Here is a 22,659-nt window from a genome sequence, read left to right as displayed (position 1 = left end):
CAGTCAGGAGGTTTGAGCTCAAAGCCAAACTGGCAGCTTGGAGTTCTCTGCAGGGTCACGGGGTCACCCTGCAGGGCCCCTCTCCTCCTATCTGAATCATGGCTGACCACCCTGACACAGAAGAAGGTGCCACCTGGGCCTGCTTAACTATGTACCTTCTAGGGCTGCCAGCCAAGATGCCTCAGCAGATAAAGGGGCTTGCTGCCAAGCCTGGCTACCTGAGTTTCATCCCTGGACACGCATAGTAGAAAGAGACATCCATCTCCCACAAAAGTTGTCTTCTTGCCTCCACATGTATACCCACCTGCCTATACACACAACACAACACACAACACACACAGCACACAACACAGCATACATCACACAACACACACAACTCAGCACATACACAGCACACACCACCTACCACACACAATACAGCACACACCACATACCATATACAACACAGCACACAGCACACACACAACACATACACAGCACATACCACATACCACACACAACACAGCATACAGCACACACAACACATACACAGCACACATCACATACCACACAGCACACAGCACACACACAACACATACACAGCACACACCACATACCATATACAACACAGCACACACCACACACACAACACATACACAGCACACATCACATACCATATACAACACAGCACACAGCGCACACACACACACCACACAACATACCACACTTCTTAGTCACAACCATCTTGTACAATAAAATGAAATCTTGCCACTCTGTTTTCTGCACACTTGAGACAGACAGCGAGAATGTCTGGGAGGAGGGGCAGGAGTCCCACTGCTGTCCTGTGTCCACTGGCTACCTCGGGCCCATTCATAAAGCAGCCCTTAGGACCCAGTCTGTGGTCCCAGCACTGAGAGGGTGAGGCAGGAGGATAGCACAGCTAGGCTACTTAGAGAAGCTGTATCAAAAGGAAATCGCACAGGCAGGCGGTGGTGGAACAGGCCTTTAATCCCAGCAGAGGCAGAGGCAGGCATATCTCTCTGAGTTTGAGGCCAGCCTGGTCTACAGAGGGAGTTACAGAACAGCCAGGACTACACAGAGAAACCTATCTTTAAAAAAAGAAAGAAAGAAAGAAATCAAATAAAAACTTATGCTACGAAAAGAAAAGACAGCACACCCACTGACATTATACCGCAGCCTCGTCTGTCCACAGCACGCGCCTGACACTGAAGTAGATTTTATGGCCAAAGATTCGGCTTTCCTGTGAAAAGTTACAGGCATGCGAGTGTCCACGCAGACATCTTACAGTGCATATGGCCGGGAAAGCGAGAGGTAGCTAAGTTTCCCTAGGACTGTTTCAGAGCTGACAGGGGGACAGTTGCCAGACAGTTGCAGAACTCAGAATTATGGCGACGCGAAGGCATGGTCAGGGTGGAGCCCAGACCTAAACCCCCACAGTGAGGGGCCTGGGGGCGTGGTTAGGAAAAGTCCCACCCAGAATCCTGCAGTGGGGGGCTGGGGGCGTGGTCAGGTGTTGCACTCTGTTTTAGCGAGAGAGATGACAGGTTCCAATCCCACCACTGCAAAATACTAGCTAAAACAAGGTAGGAGGTAACTCCATACACACTGGAGACAAAGTATAACGTCGTGCAAACATCTACACATCTGAGCATGAAGGAAGGAAAGGGCATAGCCTTCCTTGCGGCAGATGGCCAGCGGGAGCTTCTAGAAGGAAGTCGAAATTAGGAAATCGCTAACGGATTGTAGCAGTAGAAAGGTCAATCCCCGGAGTACACTCATGCACTCAGAGACTCTTCACACAAGTTACTGATTGACAACAAGGGAAATGCAGGAATAATTAAAGCTGAGGTGTGTCTCTGTATCCTGGAACACGGGTCAGCAGGAACTCCAGACACTGCGCATGCGCCCAGCGGGCTGCACTTGCCGCAGGGGCACAACACCCAAATACCGAACCCCCAGACCTTCCTGGGAGGCATTAGAAAACTCCTAATTGGGAATGGGGGTTGTTCTTGTCTATAGTGAGTAGTTTGTCCCCAAGAGAAGGTTGGAATCAAGAAATGCCATGCGAGACTTGGCCAAGAGGCCAAGGTGATTGCTCAGTGGGACAGTGCTCTTTCAGACATGAGGACCTGAGTTCGAATCCCCAGCACCCACAGAACGATAGGCGTGAGGCTGTGCATGCCTGAACGCCACTCACTGCGTGGAGGAGACAGGGGGATGACTGGGCTGCTGAACCCTGCCCAGCTCCACGAGTGAGACTCTGCCTAATGGGAATAAGATGAACCGCGACGGAGCAGGGAACAGGAACCGATGTCCTCATCTGGCATCTGATCTCTGTACACACACACACACACACACACACACACAGAGAGTGGTGTGGGCCTGTTTTCTGAACAATCAGAGGCGAAGGCAGGAGAATCTTGTTTGAGATCAGCTTGGAGTACAGAGTGATAGGAAACCTAACAAAAAATTAAAAGAGGAAGAGAAAGCAGTCACCCCTGTGGTGGGTGCAGGGGCATGTCAACTGGTACTGTGTAGACCCGGCCTGGGTGAGACCCTGGAGGTGTTCACACCATCTCCAATAAATAGGTGGGACAAGCAAGATGAGGTGGGTGTCACCACCAGCCCTAGCCCTCACACTCGCTGGCCCAGGGCAGCCGGGACAGATTCTCACCAAGAAAAGGCAATAAAGGCCAGTGAGAGGGCTCACTGGGTAAAGGTGATTGTGGCTAAACCTGTTCATCTAAGGACCCCAACCTCTTCCTTCACTTCCAGTAGGTACTCACCTGGAAGTGCCAGCTGATGTAACAGGACAAGACGGGGATAAAAGCTAGGCAAATGGGGACAGAAGAGGTAAAGGCCGCTTATTAAAGGCCTCCTCGGAGCTAAGGTCTGTGGTACAGCAGAGTTACGGCTGCCATGCACAGCAGTTGGGCTGCATCAGGGCCGCGGAAGGCCAGCTGGGAGGCAGGCTGTGGCCTTGGTGCAGCAGATTTTGCATATTAATTGGATCCCTTGAGAAGGAAGAGAGGACCTCAGATTAGAATGTCACACACATCCTGAGGCAGGAGGATCTCTGGCTCAAGGCTAGCCTGGTCTACAGAGGGAGTTCCAGGACAGCTAGAGCTACACAGAGAAACCCTCTCTCGCAAAACCAAAACTAAACTAAAGAAAGGGAGGAAGGAAGAAAGGAAGAAGAAAAGTCACAGAGATCAAAATAAACCAGGCTTGCAGAGGGTGCAGGTGTCCATGGGTTGTTTCCCGTCACACCCGGCAGCTGGAGGCCTGCGTGGAGCCAGGCTGGGGCGGTCAGGGGCCTGGCCCTGTGCTGAGAAAACGCACCAGAGCCCACGGAGGCCGAGGCTAGATGCTGCCCTATGGCACTTTCTCACGGCAGAAACCATATTTCTTCTCCACCCTCCCCTGACCTTCGCTCCTCTGACGATGTAGCTCTCCTTGACCTCTCTGTGGGAACTGGAGTTCACGGGTGCCTAGCCAGCACGGTGGCCTAGGTGACACACCCCTCTGGGGCTCTCCATGTTCAGCCTAGGTTGGTTGTTGGTGCTGTACACTGTAGCACAGGCCACCTTCCCTGGGAAGCCAGGTTCCCAGCCCAACCTTCTGATTGATTGATATTGACTGATTGATTGATTGATATAGTGGTCTGTTTGTTCAGGTGTGATGAGGACGCCACGCCCAAGATCTCCAATTACCGCATCTTCTCAGATTCCTCCAGCCTCATGTCTGGATTGGCTCCTCCATCTTTATGTGGGGCTGTGACAAGGATGGGAAGGCCCCGACGCCACAGCTACCTCAGTCACTCAGGGCGTCATCCAGTTCCCGCCACAGTGCAGAGGGGTCTTAAGGACATCAGTGACACCCAAACACAAGGACCATACCGTGTGGACTTCAGGACAGGAATGGAAGTGGCCAGGGGACAATGCGAGAACTTTGATATTCTGGAAATAGACAGCAAGGATGACTGCATGAATGTAAGGATGTATAAAGTCTTTATCTTAGCAGAGCGGCCAGCAGTGGACTTGGTGGCACAGCCTTCAACCCCAGCACATGGAGGCAGGGCAGGGTCTCTGAGTTCTACAAAGGGAGCACCAGTGCCTACAGCAGCACAAGGAGAACCTGTCTATATAAACAAGACACATGCCGGGCAGTGGTGGTGCACGCCTGTAATCCCAGCACTCTGGGAGGCAGAGGCAGATGGATTTCTGAGTTTGAGGCCAGCCTGGTCTACAGAGTGAGTTTCAGGACAGCCAGGGCTACACAGAGAAACCCTGTCTCGGAAACAAAACAAAACAAACAAACAAACAAAAAAAGACACATCCATCCAAGTCTTCCCACTCACTCTTCCTCAAGAGTTCGGACTGTCTTGTCTCAGCTTCGAGACTGCTGATTCAGGTTCCCTGGCTGTGCCTTGGGAACTCTTGGCTACAAAGGAATCTGAAGACCTAATTTGATTCCTGAACCGTATGCCAAGCGTCCTGTGACCTGGACATCCACCCATGAATCCAAGTATATAACCATCCATCTCCCCGTCTGGCCATCCAACCATCCACCATCTGTCCATCTATCCGTGTGTCTGTGCATCCACCAGTGCACCCATCCACCCACCCACCCATCCATCCACCCACCCACCCATCCACCCACCCATCCACCCACCCATCCATCCACCCATCCATCCACCCACCCATCCATCCACCCACCCATCCATCCACCCACCCATCCATCCACCCACCCATCCACCCACCCACCCATCCATCCACCCATCCACCCATCCACCCACCCATCCACCCACCCATCCACCCACCCACCCATCCATCCACCCATCCACCCATCCACCCACCCATCCACCCACCCATCCATCCATCCCTTCATCCATCCATCATCCATCCATCTATCCCTTCATCCATCCATCCATCCCTTCACCCATCTATCCCTTCATCCATCCATCCATCCCTTCATCCATCTATCCATTCACACTTGCACACATTAACAGAGGCACCCCATTTGTGTAACACTGATTCTTATTGTTTCTGGACTTTGATCCCTAGTTTCTCTTTCTGAGCTGAGTGAGATCACAAAGAACTCGGATGCCTTCAGTCACCTAGCAACCGCACAAGTCCTGAGAACAGACAGGAAGCTTCTCAAACAAAGTATAACTCACACTCCTGCAATCAATGCCTAGGCAAAGAGAAGATAAAAACCAACCTTCCCTCTGTCTGACTGAATCTCCACCGCCCTATCTTCCCCAGCTGCCGCCAGGGCAGACTGAAGAGTGACTGGCAGGTTCAGCATCTCATCCTGAAGGCTACAGGCAGGATGCAGGATCGGGGACCTGCCTGGGAACAGGAAACTATGGTTTCAGCATATCTGAGGACCACTGAGGTAGCACTGTGTCAGGACCAACTTGAACTCTGTGTCACTTAAAAAAGTCGGGATGTGGTGACATGACTCCTGTCTGACCCTGAGCTGCTTTGAGGATTTCCTACTGTGTCCTTGCTTTAGGGTTTGGGGAGAAGTTTTGAACTTTTTTAAATCAGCCAGGTGTGATGGTCAGCACTCAGGGAAGCAGAAGCAGGAGGATCACCACATATATAAGCCAGTCAGGACTATATGTGAGGCCATCACAAAAATATGTGTGTGTCTGTGTGCACACGTGAATGCATGTGTGCATATGTGTGCATGTGTGTGTCCATACCTGTGTGTGTGCACACTCAAGAGTGTATGCATGCTTGTGTGTGTGTGTATGCATGTGTGTTATATGTGTAAGGTTGTGTATGTGTGCACATGTGGAGGTTAGAACTCACAGAACCGCAGCTGCCCTTCCTTCCCCCAGGCCCTGACCTCAAGGGCCTGCAGGGCTTGGGGAGGCTGCCTAACTTGGGGAGCTGTCCCTGTTTCCACTTCTCACAAAACTTATTATTTTCTCAGGGAGAAATTATGCAGAACCCAAATTATGACCTTGAGTTTGTCTCTCTCCCTCAACTCCTTGCTAAAGATTTTCACCTAAAGAAGCAATGAAGGGGGGCCTTATAACCCCAGGCTTCAAACAGGAGGGGCACTGGTGAGTTATAGAAGGACCAAGACCAGTAAAAAACTAGAAGAAAACCATCAACCACAGTGTCACATGCCTATCATAAGTAAAAATCACAACAAAACAATAACAGAAATCCCAAGGAAATATATTTACCAAAGTTCTTAGGAAATATGACCAGGCAATCAGGTATAGTAGACACACACCTGTCATCCCACTGTACTGGCTGGTTTTGTGTGTCAATTTGACACAGGCTGGTGTTATCACAGAGAAGGGAACTTCAGTTGGGGGAAGTGTTTGCATGAGATCTAACTGTGGGGCATTTTCTCATTTAGTGATCAAGGGGGGAGGGCCCCTTGTGGGTGGTGCCATCCCTGGCCTGGTAGTCTTGGGTTCTATAAGAAAGCAAGCTGAGCAAGCCAGGGGAAGCAAGCCAGTAAGAAACATCCCTCCATGGCCTCTGCATCAGCTCCTGCTTCCTGACCTGCTTGAGTTCCAGTCCTGACTTCCTTTGGTGATGATGTGGAAGTGTAAGCTGAATAAACCCTTTCCTCCCCAACTCGCTTCTTGGTCGTGATGTTTATGCAGGAACAGAAATCCTGACTAAGACACCAACACTTTGGAGGTAGAAGCTGGAGGATTAGAAACTCAGGTTCGCTGGAGAGATGGCTCATCGGTTAAGAGCACTAACTACTCTTCCAGGGGTCCTGAGTTCAAATCCCAGCAACCACATGGTGGCTCACAACCATCTGTAACGGGGATCCGATGCCCTCTTCTGGTGTGTCTGAAGACAACAACAGTGTACTCACATATATTAAATAAATAAATAAATAAATAAATAAACTCAGGTTCATGCATTCATCAGATACCTGGTAGCTAGCCTGGGCTACATGAGTCACTTTCACAAAAACAACAACAATAACAAACAAAAAAACCCTCAAAATTAAAACAAAGTCACTTAGATAAATCTAAAGGAAGAAACCAGTGACTTGCTTCTGTGATGATTGTTTCTGAGGGCAAAATGGAGGCTGCTCTCAGAAGGCTTAGGCTAGCTCATCCACACACCTACCCCAGACTTAGGTTATCCCATAATGCCTTCCATCCAGACATCACACACACACACACACACACACACACACACACACACACACACACACGCGCGCTGCAAGTGTGGCTGCAGAGTCATGGGAAGGGGACCTCCTGCCCTGGGCTGTGGGGTCTTATGGGGTATGACCTGGCTGGAGGGAGCCGGCGTTCATTGGTGTGCAGTCGAGGTACGATCATGAGAAAGGGTCGTTAAAGCGTGAGAAGGTTCTAGAAGCCGGCAGGATGTCATCGCACCGCTTAGACGCTGAGGCAGCGGGATTCACGCTCGCGCCGGATTGGGGTTCATGGCAGACCCTGCCCCAGAAACACATCTAGGGACTGGAGCCATGGCTCCATGGAAACCCTGAGCTGCGAGCACGAGGGGCTGTTAGATCGGCCGACCTTAATGTTAAAAGCTGGGTTTGGGGTCGTTGAGGTGGCTCAGAGGGTAAGGGTGCTTGCAGGGCAAAAAGGCTCACAGCTCTGGGCATGGGGACCCACGTGGTGGGGCTCCAATAGGTTGTTTGCCAGCCTCCATAACACATTAAAAAACCATAGTGTAGCCGGGCGGAGGTGGCACACGCCTGTGATCCCAGCACTCTGGGAGGCAGAGGCAGGCAGATTTCTGAGTTCGAGGCCAGCCTGGTTTACAGAGTGAGTTCCAGGACAGCCAGGGCTACACTGAGAAACTCTGTCTCGGAAAAAAAAAAAAAAAAAAAACCCAAATCCAAAACACAAAAAACAAAAAAATCATAGTGTAGTTTAGGGGTTGTTGTTTTTTTTAATTTTTGTATATATATGTTTGTGTCTTCTGTGCACAGGAGTGTGACAGCCCAGCCCACACAGGGGTCAGATGTCATGGGGCTGGAGTCACAGGCAGTTCTCAGTCCCCAACCTCGGACCTGGGTGCCGGGAACTGAGCTGAGATGCTCTGCAAGCAAGGCTGGTGCTCGCGCGACCGCTGAAGCGGGGACAGAATTACCAGGGGGTGACAGAGAGCTTGGGCTGCGCTGGTCGACCCCTCGCCGGGCTAGCAGGAAGCGCCCTGGTGCAGCCCCAGGCTCTAGGAGCTGCGGCAGGGGGCTACTGTCATTTGGTCGTGGGTACAGGCTCTGGGGGATAGGGGCGGTGGGGAACGGAACAGGCTTGCGCAGCCTTCCCGCTGCCGCCGGTGACAAGCACCTGGCAGGAGGCTTTGGTTTTGAAATCTGGTTAAGGGCAAATAGGTTCTCGGGTGCCCGGAAGGTGGAGCCCGAACCGGGAAAAACCCGGAGTCCCCAGTGACTCAGCAGCACATTCCGATCCGCACCCGAGACGGGTCAAGTGACCCCCCTTCCCCCACTCCGCTCTTCCCCGTGGGATCCGGCATCTGGAGCGACGGCGAGGCTTCCCAGTGCTCGCGCACACACCCGGGACCCGGACAGCCCCGGAGCGACCTGCTACTCTCCCCCTGCGTGACGCAGGTGCTTAATCCAGCAGCAGCTGGCTTACGTGACCCCGAGCAGGTGCATCTGTGACAGCTTTAAAGCCGTCCGTCCTCACAGGACAGGGGACACCCGCAGGGCTGGACACTGCCGCCGCAGGGAGGTTCAGAGACTCGGGGTCCCTGTAGGGACTCAGCCCAGGCTCAGAATCTCAGGTGCCAACCTCGCGGCCAACCCTGATCGGGTTTTCTTCTGTGTGAGTTTTTTGTTTCGGTTTTGGTTTAAGTTTGCAGAGTACAAACTGAACTATTTACAGGTGCATGAGCCAGTGGTATTTAAGTACATTCCCAACCTTGTGCAAGCTCCAGTCCTAGAATATTTCCTCTCCCCCCAAAAAACCCTTCATCCCGGCATTCACTCCGCCCCTATCCAGCCCCCAGCACCCACCAATCCACTTTCTGTCTCTAAATTCCCCTGCTCTGGATAGTTCCTGTTACAAAGCCTCACACAGTATGGTTTTCGTCTCTTGAGCACTGTGACCCAAGGTCTCGCCACATTGTCCTGTTATCAGAGCATCGCTCCTGTTCATGGCTGCGTGATACTGCGTGCTGTGCGTGCTATGCGCGCTGTCCATGCTGCTGCTGTGTCCGTGCGCTGGCCTTCTCCACTTTTGCCCGTTGTGAATCTCTGTGTGACCACACAGGCTGACCTCCCAGGATCCTGACCCCTCCTCCCAAGGCCAGACAGAGAGTCTCTGGATAGACCAAGAGGACCCCTGTGCCACTGAGGGAGATGCATCTTATTGAAGTCTGCTTTTATTTTATTACATTTATTATTGTTGTCGTTTTTGTTGTTGATGTTGTTTCATGGACCCATGTAGCCCAGGCTGGCCTAAAAGTCCCCACAGAGCTAAGGCTGTCCCTGAGCTCCTGATCCTCCTGCCTGTGTATTTTCATTGCTAAGACCACACGTATGCACCTGAACATGACGAGGAAGGTAGGGTGATCCCTTGAAGAATTTCTGAGTGTGCAGTGTTCCCATGAAGCTCTGGGAGCCTGCCAAGGCCTCCTTAGGACACTGTCAGCTTTGGAGACAGCGTAAGTGAGCATCTGTCCCACCTGGCCAAGGGCCACTGTGAGTCCGGCTGCCTCTGTGACCTGGGCTGTGTCTGCCCTGTACCTCCCTGTCAGGGGTCAGAACAGAAGGAGCGTACAGGGCTCAGGCTCAGGGGCTCGAGGCTGAAGCATCTCACCTATGAATGCTTTGATTCTTGGTCCTGAGGATGTGGTGCAGTGGGAAGAGAGGTGTGACCACCCAAGCTCTCTGGAGGCTGAGGAAGCAGAACATCCAAGTTCCCAGAGGACTACAAAGTGAGACTTTGTGTCCCCTGTGGTTGTGGCACACCTTTAAGATCAGCACTCAGGAGGCAGAGGCAGGTGGATCTCTGTGAGTTCGAGGCTAGCCTGATCTATAAAAGAGAGTTCCAGGATAGTCAGGGTTACACAGAGAAACTGTGTCTCAAAAATAAAATAAAACAAAATAAAAGACTGTCTCAAGATGTAAAGAGGCCTGGAGAGATGCCGGCTCAGTGGTTAAGAACCGAGTTCAATTCCCTGCAAGCACATGGTGGCTCATAACCATCTAGAAGGGGAATCTGGCCCCCTCTTGTGCCATGAAGGCACGTGTGCAGTGTCTCATATAACATAAATAAATGAATCTTTAAAAAAATATAAGCTGGTCGGTGGTGGTGCACGCCTTTAATCCCAGCACTTGGGAGGCAGAGGCAGGCGGATTTCTGAGTTCGAGGCCAGCCTGGTCTACTGAGTGAGTTCCAGGACAGCCAGAGCTACACAGAGAAACCCTATCTCGAAAAAACAAACAAACAAAATATAAAGTAAAAAGAGGTCTAGGTGTGTGGTCAGTGTGGAGACCCCCCCCTAGACTCTATTCCCTCCCTCCCCACCCCCCACCCCCGTGAGGGGCTGGGGGCGTGGTCAGCAGTATTGTGCTATCCTAATGCAAGGTCCCTGCTCATCTCCAGGGCGGGTAAGAAATGTGTCCCTTTCCCTTTCTTTCATCATTTTGGATTTCAAGGCACTGTGGTTGGAACCCAGAGCCTCATGCACTAGGCAGCAGTCACCATGAATCCACATTACAGCCCCATGAAATCTTTTCCTATTTGCATAGCCCAGGCCCCAAGGTAGCTGTGAGATTTGTCTCCCAGGCTTGGTTTCTGTCTGGCTAGGACGTCTGCAAACACCTGCTTCTAAACAGTAAAACTAAAGTCGGGACAGAAACTCAGCCTGTCCCCAGCCGTGGGCCGGTGGGGGAGCCTGAGAGTCCACCTGGCCTAGTCCCAGGGACCTCTTGGTCCTCCTGTCGCACCGGAACTTGCAGAAGGCGGGGCACCCCTGTCCTGAAGTCTCCCCAAGGGCTCCCCAGCCCTCCTGAGCCCATGCATGGCCAGACAGAAGACTGGGGAGGATGACAGAGCTGACTTCAGGGGAGAGGAATTCCGCCCAGCCAGCGTCTAGACTGTGGGACTCAGGCTGCAGAGACCCGGCCAGAGCAAGGCCAGCGGTGGGGCGTGCTGCCCCCTGGTGGCCACGTTCACACACACCACCTTTGGATTTAACACTGATCACAATCATGGGTCCCAGGCTGTGTGGAGCCCACGGAGAGTATCAAAAAAGAAAAAAATCAAAATTTAATGATGCAATGGAAGAACGATATTTTAAGGCTGATGCTCTGTGGGTGGAGCGCATGCCTGTCCAGAGCGCAAGAAGCCTTGGGTTCCACTCCCAGTGTCACATAAACCAGAAGTGGCTGGAGGATTCCCTTTACCCTAAGAGAATCTGTGACCCACAGTCACCTAAAGAACAAGCCATGCCTCTCTGTGCAGGATTAGTCAGGAACACACCTGACCCCTCTGAGATCTCAGAACCCATGTCTGCAAACCAAGTCTCATCTGTCTGTCCTGTCTGTTTCTTCTCCTCCTCCTCCTCTTCTTTTTAATGATTTGTTTGTTTGTTTATTATGTGTGAGTACACTGTAGCTGTCTTCAGACCCTCCAAAAGAGGGCGTCAGATCTCATTACAGATGGTTGTGAGCCACCATGTGGTTGCTGGGATTCAAACTCAGGACTTTCGAAGAGCAGTCTGTGCTCTTAACCACTGAGCCATCTCTCCAGCCCTCCTCCTCCTCCTCCTTCTCCTTCTCCTTGTCCTCCACATCCTCCTCTTCCTCCCTCCTCCTCCTCCTCCTCCTCCTCCTCTTCCTCCTCCCCCCTCCTCCTCCTCCTCCTCCTCCTTCTCCTCCTCCATTTTTGGTTTCTTGAGTGGGTAAGTTTCTGGATGTCCTGGAATCGATCTGTAGACCAGGCTGGACTGGAACTCAGAGAACTGCCTCCCTCTGCTTCCCAAGTGCTGGCACTAAAGGTGTGTACCGCTACTGCCCAATTCTGTTTGTGCACTTCTGATATGCGGTATCATGTAGCTGATGCTAATCCTCCTGCCTCCAACCTCCCAAGTACAGGGACAACAGGTGTGTCCAATCACACCTGGGGACAGAGCCCAGGGCCTTGTGCATGCTAGGGGAGCACTCCACCCACTGAGATGGAGGAGGGAGAGAGAAACCAGGAATCAGGCTTGGAGTTACCTGAAGTGACAGGTGCAGCCAGGAAGGTTGCCAAGTTTCAGCAAGGAAATCTGCTGTGCACACAGCCAGCTGCTGCAGCAGCAGGGGAGCCCTGGGCCGCACATAACTGTCCACACAGACTAAAAAGTCCAGCTGCTGTGGGGACCTCTGTGCATATGACTTTCTTTTGAGACAGGGTCTCATGTGGCCCAGGCTGGATTTGAACTACCCATTCAGTGGAGGATGACTCTGAGCTGACCTCCCCAGTGATGGGGTTAAGCCAGGCCCCTGCCTGCCTGGGGGGTGCTCTGTCTTCAGGCCCTGCCCCCGAGGCTCTCTAATTTACATTATTTTCTCAATTGTCTTTTTTTTTTTTTGACATCCTGTTATCTGGTGGCTTGAGTTGTTCCCACAGCCAAGGCTGTCCTGATGTGGGCTGAGGCTGAATCAGGTCTGCGGTCACAGAGCGCCCACAGAGGGGGAGGTGGGGGGTACACAGGGAGCAGAGGTGGCATGGGGTGAGGTTCTGTGGACCAGAGACTGGGCTCCATTTCCTTAGCATTACTGTTTTTGATCTTTAATTCCTCACATCATATGTGAACTCAGTGGAGCTGGACCCATTTCCCCAAGAGTTCAACCTCATCTGTGCCTGGGGGTTGGGGGAGGAAGGGGGGGAGAGAAGAGAGGGAAAGAGAGAGACAGAGAGAGACAGACAGAGACAGACAGTAAAAATTGAGGATGCGGAACCAGTCGATTCTGGGAAGGGGAGCGGAGAGCAGGACCCGCAGCCGCGAGGGTGACTGGGTCCCCGGTTACACGTGCATCCGAGGCTTCACACGCCAGGTGCAGCTACTGAAGTGTGAAGCTGACTCTTCACACAGCTGTGAAGGCCGGTGGAGGTGGCAAGCGACAGCTTGGTCCACCGATGTATTCTCAGGCTCAGCCACCCACACACAGGGTCCAGTGTCTGGGGACACAGGTATCGAGATGAGCCAGGAGTGGTGATTGGCAAGGGCTCTGGGAACGCGGGCTTGCACAGCCCGTCGTGTCTCCATAGCAACGTGGTTCCTGGAAGCCAGAAACCAGAACCCAAAGTGTCCATCAACAGACACAGTCCACGCCCACTGGACTCCCTGGTCGTGAGAGAAAAGCCCTGAACATTTGTTCTCGGAGGGACCTCAAGGACACGAAGCTCAGAGAGCCGGACGCACAGCCACACACCTGGATCCACTTCCTAGGATGTCCCGGGAGTCCTCGGACCCAGGGACACGATCAGGAGAGGATGGAACCTGACAAGAGGACAGGGCTTCTGTGCTGGGGGTGGGGGTGGGGGGATGGAAAATTCCAGAGGTGATGGTGGGGGCGGCGCTTCCTTACAGATGAGCTCGGTGCTCCTGAGCTAACACCCGGTGTATGTGAGGCAGTTTGTGCCTCGAGTGTGTTGCCATGGATTTAAAGAGAGAAACACTGGGCTGGCGAGACGGCTCAGAGACGGCTCAGAGCACCCACTACTCTTCCAGAGGTCCTGAGTTAATTTCCCAGCAACCACCTATAACGAGATCTGGTGCCCTCTTCTGGCCTACAGACATATGCAGGCAGACCGTTGTATACAACAATTAATCAATCTAAAAAAAAACATTTAAAAAGAAATATGAAGCCCTGTGGTGCGGACACACACCTTTAATCCCACCACTTGGGAGGCAGAGGCAGGTGGATCTCTGTGAGTTCAATGCCAGCCTGGTCTAGAGCTAGTTCCAGGACAGCCAGGGCTACACAAAGAAACTCTTGTCTTTAAATAAAAAATAAATAAAAAATAAAAAGCGAAACATGGCTCCTATTGGCTTTCTAAACTCCCCACATCCCTCACCTGACCCGGTATCCAGCTCAGCCAACACCTGTGGGTTCAAGATGACTCGATGTCTCCACAGGTCAGAACAAGGGAGGACACGTTCTGTCCCCAGTAGTCTGTGGACCTAGGCCAAGGTCACCCTTTAGCCACTCTGAGCCTCCACTTTCTGGTTTTCCAGTCAGGAATGTTAGATTTCTCTCGTCATAAGACTAGAATGGCTCCCAACTGCCATGATCAGGACCAGAATATTAATGTCACTTCCTCTAGAAAAGTCACCTTTCTGGTCTCTGGGGTCTGACCAAGGTTGACTCTTCCTTCCAGGGGACTCCAGAAGGACTTCTAGGGACACTGTGGCTGTCATGCTATCCAGGCTGGACCTAGCCTGGAGCTGCTCAGTGCCCTGCAGGGTCCAAGACATCTTACCCTTGAGACCAAGCGGGTCCCACGCAGCAGTAACAACAAGGAGTCACTATGTCTCCAGCGTGGCGTGTGTGTGCCGGGAGTCCCCACAGCTGCGTCTCTCTCCACCTTCTCTGAGGAAAGCCAGAGTCTCTGACTTCAAGGCCCATATCCACCCCTACCTGCCCTGTTCTCTGTCCCTCTGCTGCTGCTGGACTCCTGGGCTCCCTGAGTCATGGGAGGCCGTGTGCCAGCACGGTTCTGACGCAGCTCAGTGTGGCATAGCAGGAGGCTCACAGCTGACTCAGCCTGGGAAGCCTCATGGAGTCCTTATTCCTCCTTGGGCCAGGACAGGCACAGAGGCTCCATTCACTGTCCTTACCACCTCAAGCTCGGTCCTGCCCAGGGCCACCGGAGGCTCCTCAGCCTCTCTCCTCCACCTCAGCTGTCAACCCCAAGTTGCTTCTTGGGGGTCTCAGCAAACCTGGGGCTCATCTGTTAAGCTGGATTGTCTGGCTAGGATCCCAGGCATCCTCCTGCCTCCACCTCTCCAGTACTGGCTGGGAACCACCACAGGCTCTAGCTGCAGTCAGCTTTTTACATTCAGGCTGGAGATTTGAACTCATGTCTTCATACTAGCCCAGCCAGCAAAGACTCCATACACTGAGCCACCTCTCCATTCCAAGCTAGTAAGGAGAATTCCTCTCTCATGGATAACTTGGGATAAAAATCAGGCGACAGAGGCCCAGCACACAAACAGCACGAAGACACACAAGCATGCGTGCACACACACATTCACACATGTACATACACGCACACACATGTACACACGGACACTCACATGTACACACGTATACATGCACACACACACTGGGATGGAGCAGACACCTGTGCAGGCTGCAGGCTGGGCTGTCTGTGCTCTGCTGCCTGGACCTTAGGGTGTCCCTGAACCATGAGCAATGAGGGGAGGTAAGAGGTTGGCGGCACGGCAGGATGGATCAACCAGGTGTGTTTCCCAGGTGGGGGACCCAGCAGCCGCTGTGACCTAAACCCAAGAACGCAGCAGTGGCGGTAATGTAAGAAGCCCAAGCAGGGATTCTCGGATGGCTGAGAGCGGAAGAGCCCTACCGGCTCTTGCAGAGGCTCCACGTGGCCACTCCAGCGCTGGAGGATCCGATGCCCCCTTCTGGCCGCTGTCGGTGCTGCATGCCCCCTCCCACACACAAATAAGAACAACCTTCAGTCAAGGCAAGGGGCCAGCTCTGCAGACACTGGCGTGGACCTGGGGTGCTGTGGGATGCCTTCCACCCACTGCAGGTGAGCTGTGTCTAGCCTCTGCGGTGTCCCTACCGCCCCCGACACATCATCAGACACGACTGTCACCCCCATGTGCAGTGAGTCAACAGAGGCTGGGGGACCAGCAAATCCAAGAATGACCTATTCCTGCATCAGCACCACTGGGGGGGCGGGGTGGAGAAGCTGATGCTTCAGGTGGTTGCTTAGCAACAGCATCCGCTGCAGAAGAAACTTCCAGTTCTTTCTGGGCAGGCTTCTCTGGGTCTAGATGTTCAAATGGTAAATTGGGTACATGGGGTTTCAAGGAGTTAAGCTGCTTGCTGGGGCTTGGAGGGGCACCAGAGGGCACTGCAGAAAATAAAAATGATCCTGAGATGGGGGTGCAGCTCAGTAAGGTGCTTGTAGCTTGGTTGGTGGGGTCCTTGTAGCTCAGTCGCCTGGCATTCGTGAAGCCCTGGGCTCTGTCCCTAGCATGTGCCACACGCCTGCCACAGAGCACTCAGGAGGTGCAGACAGGAGGATCAGGAGCCTGACATCAGTATTAGCTAAATAAAGAGTATCTGAAGCTAGGCTAGGCTATGGGAGACTGAGTCTCAAACAATGGAGAGGCTTCCTCCATGGCCAGGTGAGATTTCCATACAATAGGGCGCTGTGGGTGTCCGGGGCTGGGTCACTCTGGGTCAGGGTCTTCATGAGCCACACTCTGTGTCTGATGGGCAAGGGGGGCAGCCTGTCCTCAGCACAGATGCTTAGGGGTTCTCAGGGACCCTGGAGACTCTGCCACTCAACCACCTGCTCCCACTGAGGAGACCCACACACTCAGCCATGAGGGAAACTAGGGTCAGTCCCCCCGCCCCAGAGACAAAGTGACGAATTCTACCCCAGCAGATGTTTAAGCATCAGTGTCCCCGGGTGCTGGGGGACACTGCTCAGAGCTGTTTCCTGCGGGGCATCCCTGACCCAACCGACGACACACAGCAGCTTCCGCAGCCTCCACCCTCAAGCCAGAAGCACCCCCAGAGTGACAATATCACCTGTCCCCAGATGTCACCTAGAATCCCCTGACGCGTGGGGTAGGATCACACTAACACATCTTGTTGGCCAAGTGGACTTATGAGCTGCAGACCACGAAAGGAGAAGGTTCTAGGCGTCATGGGCCACATCAGGGGACACTCCCGGTGAGTCCCAAAGTGAACACACATGTGACACAGCACTGGCCGTGTTTGGTGTTCTGGCAGCTGCTGCGACCTTGTGAGTCAAGCACCAAAGACCTTTCTCTTGGTAGTGCGTTCCCAGGACAGCCTGTCCGCAGAGATCTGGTGACAACAGCACAGTTTTAACACACCTGGGACAGACCCAGAGGGTGACCAACCAAGGGTGTGTGTGTATGTGTGTGTGTAAGCCAACTCTAGCTGGAAGCCAGAGATTGAGCCACCTGCACCAGGGCAACTCCTGACAAAAGGCACCAGTCATGTCCCCAAACTGCATGAAAAATGGGAACTTGAAGAGAAGCACCTTGTGCTGGGGCCGCTCCAGGTTCCGTGCTCACGGGGGTCCCCTGAGTATCAAGGTTTAATGGAGAGGGTTCCTGTGAAGATCTTCAGCCAGGCCACACATTTTTCCCTGTCATCCCCGGGCCTGTGGAGCGCTGAGCTAACTGTGTCCTCCGACTTTGTGACAGGAACTTCCCACCCACCCCCTGTTGCTTTGGGTCGCCACATGTTCTCCAGCTTCGTTTTGTTCATGGAGTTGGGGGGCACATGGAGTAGTGATTGTCACCCCAGGATCGTGGGCGGCGGAGTGGGCCTCTACCTTTCCTTCTCCATGCTTTGTCTGAGATACACACACATTGACGCCTCCCCTGCTGGCTGCCATGCAGAAACGCACGGATCTCCTCTGCCCCCTAGTGGTCACACGTGGTAACAGCAGACATTGTTTGCTATCCCCCGATAAACGTGCACAAAATGATGAGGGAAATGGCTCAGCAATAAAAAAAAACGTTAGCCACCAAGCCCTGAAGACCTGAGTTCGACTCCCCAGCCGGGAAAGGAGAGGCCCGGCTCCTGTAAATTGTCCCGCGAATTTCCATACATGCTCTAGGACATGCGCACTGCCCAAATAAGTACATGTAGTTATTTTTTTAAGTGCCTGCACTGGACTGAACTGAGTAGTGGTTAGAACACCAGCTGCTCTCACAGTGTATCTTGGTTAGTTCCCAGTACCCACATGACAGCTTACAAACACCCATCAATCCAGTTCCAGGAGACAAGACACCCTCACTCAGACACAAATGTAGGCAAAACAGCAATGCACATAAAATTAAAATTAAAACATTTAAAGACGTAGTTGTGCACACCTTAATCCCAGTACTCGGGATTAAGGCAGAGGCAGGAGGATCTCTGAACTGAGAGACCAGCATTGTCTACAGAGCAAGTTCCAGGGCAGCCAGGACTACATAGAGATTCTGTCTTAAAATATCAAAAAGACACAAAGAAAGAATAAAAAAAAATTAGGAGTTTTCTTGCAGCTCACTCTGTGAGGAGCTCCTGAGACAAAGACTGCTTCTTCTGCAACAGAAAAGTTCTCATATCAAGGTCCCCTTAATAGGTCCCCAAGGTCAGGGCCTCAGAAATGGAGGTGTCACTATGCTCCTAAGTGCCACCCTCAGCCTCATGTCTGCCCCACATCAGGGGTTCCCCAGTCACACCTGCCCTGGTATGCTCTGATGTCACACAGGGTCCCCTGACAACATTAAAGCCAAATTTAATGTTTTGTTGTTTAGAAAGGCACTCACTGTGTAGCCCAGGCTAGCCTTAAACTCAGAGATCCTCCTGCCTCTGCCTCCTGGGTGCTGGGATTAAAGGTGTGTGTCACCACAGCCCAGCTGGACTGACCTTTTAAATTTTACTTTAACTTTTAGAGAGAAAGATGGCGGGCAGTGGTGGCGCACACCTTTAATCCCAGCACTTGGGAGGCAGAGGCAGGTGGATTTCTGAGTTCGGGGCCAGCCTGGTCTACAGAGTGAAAGGTGACCCAGGCTGGTCTTAAATTCAAATTCTTTGTAGCTGCGAATGACCTTGGCCTCCTGCTCCCACCTCCAGGTGCTGGGAGACAGGAGCGTGTGATTGTGCCCAGTCCCAAGCCTTTGTCTGGTTACATTCTGGTGACTTCTAATATACTCTTAACACTGGGACAGACATACGGACATAAATATACTTATGATTTATTATATCTTCAGTGGGATGTGTGTCTGTGCATGTGTGTGCAGTACCCTAAGCACCCAGAAGGGGAGTCATCGGTTTTCCTCCAGAACTGGAGTCATAGACACTTGGGAGCCCCTATGTGGGTGCTGGGACTTGAACCTGGGCCCTCTGGTTCCACCTGGTGGATGCAAGCACCTGGTGATGTAACCACTGAGCCATCTTCAGTCCTGAGGTGGGTATTTCTTTAATTCCAACACTCAAGGGTCTCCAAGAGAGAATGTGTGGCCACAGATCGAGGAAAGCTGTGCCAGGTAGTGGCACAAGCCCTAGCATTCAAGAGGCAGAGGCAGGAGGATTCCTGCAAGTTTCAGGCCAGCCAGGACAACATAATGAGACAATGTCTCAAAACAAAACAATAAAAGCAAGGACCTGGTTTCAGTCTGTTGCCATGTGATCTTTCCAACACAACACATTGCCCTCCCTCCTGATCCATGCCTCTAGAACTCGGAACAAATGTTTTCTTTATAATGGCTCCAGCCTCAGGTAGTTTGTAACAGTCACAGGAATCAGATTAAGATGATCCGAGCCTCAACAACCCCTTTTCCTTCTGAAGCAGCTGCAGCCTTGGCTGCTTTGACACAGGCACTGAAACAGACTAACCCTGAAAGTTTCAACAGGACTGTTAGAACAGAAATCTTTCTGTACAAAGCATCAATCTTGGATATTTCCTCAGGGGCACAGAAAACAAAGTCAAATCTCAAACTCACATCACGACCAAACACCTCCAGCTCTTAGGTCTAAGAACAGATCCTCAATCCATGAGTTCAGGAAATGAGGCGCAGGAAACATGACATGTGGGAAACTGTTGCGCAAAACAGGTTGTGGGAAACGGAACGCCCGACTAAAGCATCTTAGGGTGGAGCCAAGACAGTGGAGAGGCTGACTGCATGGCTGTGACCTTTGCACCCTGACCCTGTCTGGGGTCGAGATCACCTCATAAAGCACCATGGTCTCCCTCAGAACACCCACACCCTGTTGCCAGACACCAAGACTCATTTCTGCACGATCCTGGACAGCCCGACGCCCCCACAGCCACCTTGACGCCCCTCTCCGACCCAAGCCTCGAGCAAACCACCGAGCACAGCACCTACCTGCACCGAGTCCCACCGTCCCAACACCGAGGTTCCAATAGGAAGGCTTCACACCCTAGAAGAGAAACACCGTCCATTAATTTGGCACCGCAGAGTGCCAGGCTGGTGTCTGGGTTTGTGTGGACGGGAGGTCACGCCTGGCCCAGGCAGCGACAGAACCCTCAGCCAGCTGCTCCGGAGGCCCCGACAAACTGTGGGCTTCGGTGCCTGTGTGGGCGGCTTGATGGGAACAGCAATTTGCCAAAAGGATGAGGCGGAATTCATAATTAATCTCCCGCGCATTTGAAAGGGAAATTGCGGGTGGGAGTGGGTGAGTATGAGATATTTGTCTGCAGAACTGGAGAGAGGATCAGGGGGGTAGAGGCAGGGGACTACCCATCTCGGGGCTGCACTTGGCCTCTGCCTGGTTGCTCAAGTTCACGGTGTGCCTCTCCTACGCTGCTGCGGGAGCCCGCGTGAAGATCTCCAGCCACAGGCACGCTGGGCACTCACAGCCTCTTTGAGGACTAAACCAGGTCATTTCTACAAAGCAGTTTGTATACAGGGGGCGCTCAATAAATGATGAACTTGCCCAACATAATTCATAGGGAAAGAGACTTCTGGGTTTATTTCTCCAAACCCCTGTATTCCCCCAGACTGTTTTCGTGTTATTTTTTCTGTACATTTATCTGTCTGTCTGTCTGTCTATCTATCTGTCCATCGAGAGAGGGGTGGTGGTTCTGAAACTCAAACTCATGACCTCGGGCTTGACAGCAAGACCCTTTCATCTGCTGAGCCCTCTAGCCAGCCCTTATTTTTATTTTTATTTTATTGAAACGAGATTTCACTATGTAGCTCTGACTGGCCTCAGACTAACAATCCTCCTGCCCCAGCTTCCTCTTCGTTGCTGAAATCACATGCTGCCCTTTTTATTTTTTATTTTTTGTCCTTACTAGGCTGCTTGTGTGGTGCTGGGGCTACCCTGGGCCTGGTGCATTCTGGGAGAGTGCTTTACCCAAACACCACCTTCCTTGAGTTTTTGCATGTCACAGGCAGCTGTGATCCCGGCCACTGCCTGCAGGTGGCAGCGTCGCTGCAGGAAGCAGCCGGAACCTTGCAGGCTCCGAGGTTAGCCCAGGCAGCGACTGGATGGGTGATAAAGAGCCAGATCTGGAACAACATGCCCCTGAGTGGCTAGAGGTCCAGATTCCGTGAGATAAAGTGTCTTTCGATGGTGGCGTCTATAAAATAACACTCGGGGGTGGGGGCCCTGGGTCCAGCATCACACTTCGGGAAACTCAGTTTCACACGTGCTCAGACACAGACTGGTCAGCGTCTTCTAGGATAAATTGGGGTGCATGCTGTGTGTCTCCCTTGCCCGCGCTCCATCTCATCAATCTCAGACGACTCCAGGTCCCCTTGGCCTCCCTGCAGATGACACCGGACGGACAACCCTCCTTGTTCCCTGGGCGCTGACTCCACCCCTTCCCACCCTTGTCTGCAGTGGGCAGGAGAGTATCGTCTTTGAGAGCGAGGGCTGCTGGAGGGGCCTGAGAAGACACCCCGCAGAGACACTGAGAAGCCCCCCTCAGCCCTCCACCCTCCAGACCCCGGCCGCAGCATCTGGGACCTCCACCCACTCCACGCCTAGAACAGCCCGCGTGTCCCCGACATCACCCAGGGTCCCGTCGTGGAGACTGAGCGGGCACAGTCAGGAGATGACCGTGAGAAAACTTCTTACAAACACATGTTCAGCCGGGCGGTGGTGGCGTATGCCTTTAATCCCAGCACTTGGGAGGCAGAGGCAGGCAGATTTCTGAGTTCGAGGCCAGCCTGGTCTACAGAGTGAGTTCTAGGACTGCCAGGGCTGCACAGAGAAACCCTGTCTCGAAAAAACCAAAACAAACAAACAAATAAACACGTGTTCACGCACAGCCACGCGCAGAGATTGGCCAAGTGCATGCAGCGCCCTCAAAGTCCAGCAGGGGGCATCAGAGCCCCGGGGAATAATGTCAGGGATCCTTGTGGGGACCATGCACCAAACTCCAGTTCAGAAGCAGGACCATGAGCTTTTAAACACTGAGCATTGCCACGAGTCCCAGTCAGACCCATTAAAAAAATTAAGTACATTTTTAGCTGACTTAAGTCCCAACAGCCATGGCCCCAAATTTCATCTTCCCATCAACCGACCTTTTCAAAACAAGGTGCTTGAAAAGGCAAGCCAGGTGGTGGTGGTGGTGGCGTGGCGTGGCAGCAGCAGCAGCAGCAGCAGCAGCAGCAGCAGCAGCAGCAGCAGCAGCAGCAGCAGCAGCAGCAGCAGCAGCAGCAGCGACGCACGCCTTTAATCCCAGCACGAAGGAGGCAGAACGAAATCTGGTCTACAGAGGCCAGCCTGGTCTACAGAGTGAGTTCCAGGACAGCCAGGGCTACACAGAGAAACCCTGTCTCAAAACAAACAAAACGCCCTGCCCAGTGTACCTTGGGAATAGGCTGTTTTAGAGAAACTCACACAACTGTTTATTCATAGGAAGGCCCATCGATCACGCATCTGCTGGTTTATTGGAACTGGCGTCCCACTCTGAAGCCC

At 52.7% G+C, this 22,659-nt stretch overlaps 1 protein-coding gene across 1 annotated transcript in view; it reads right to left on the bottom strand.

Annotated features, from left to right (window-relative positions):
• The window catches only part of Gng7 (G protein subunit gamma 7), a 59,758-nt gene that overhangs the window by 23,425 nt on the left and 13,674 nt on the right, over positions 1 to 22,659 (bottom strand). The window contains exon 2 of the mRNA XM_052165388.1: positions 20,094 to 20,148. The gene's annotated coding sequence lies outside the window, so the exon portion shown is untranslated. The remainder of the gene's footprint in view (positions 1 to 20,093; positions 20,149 to 22,659) is intronic.

The sequence above is a fragment of the Apodemus sylvaticus genome, chromosome 20 (assembly GCF_947179515.1).
Source record: "Apodemus sylvaticus chromosome 20, mApoSyl1.1, whole genome shotgun sequence".
NCBI lineage: Eukaryota > Metazoa > Chordata > Mammalia > Rodentia > Muridae > Apodemus > Apodemus sylvaticus.
This window is presented reverse-complemented; position numbering and strand designations above follow the sequence as displayed.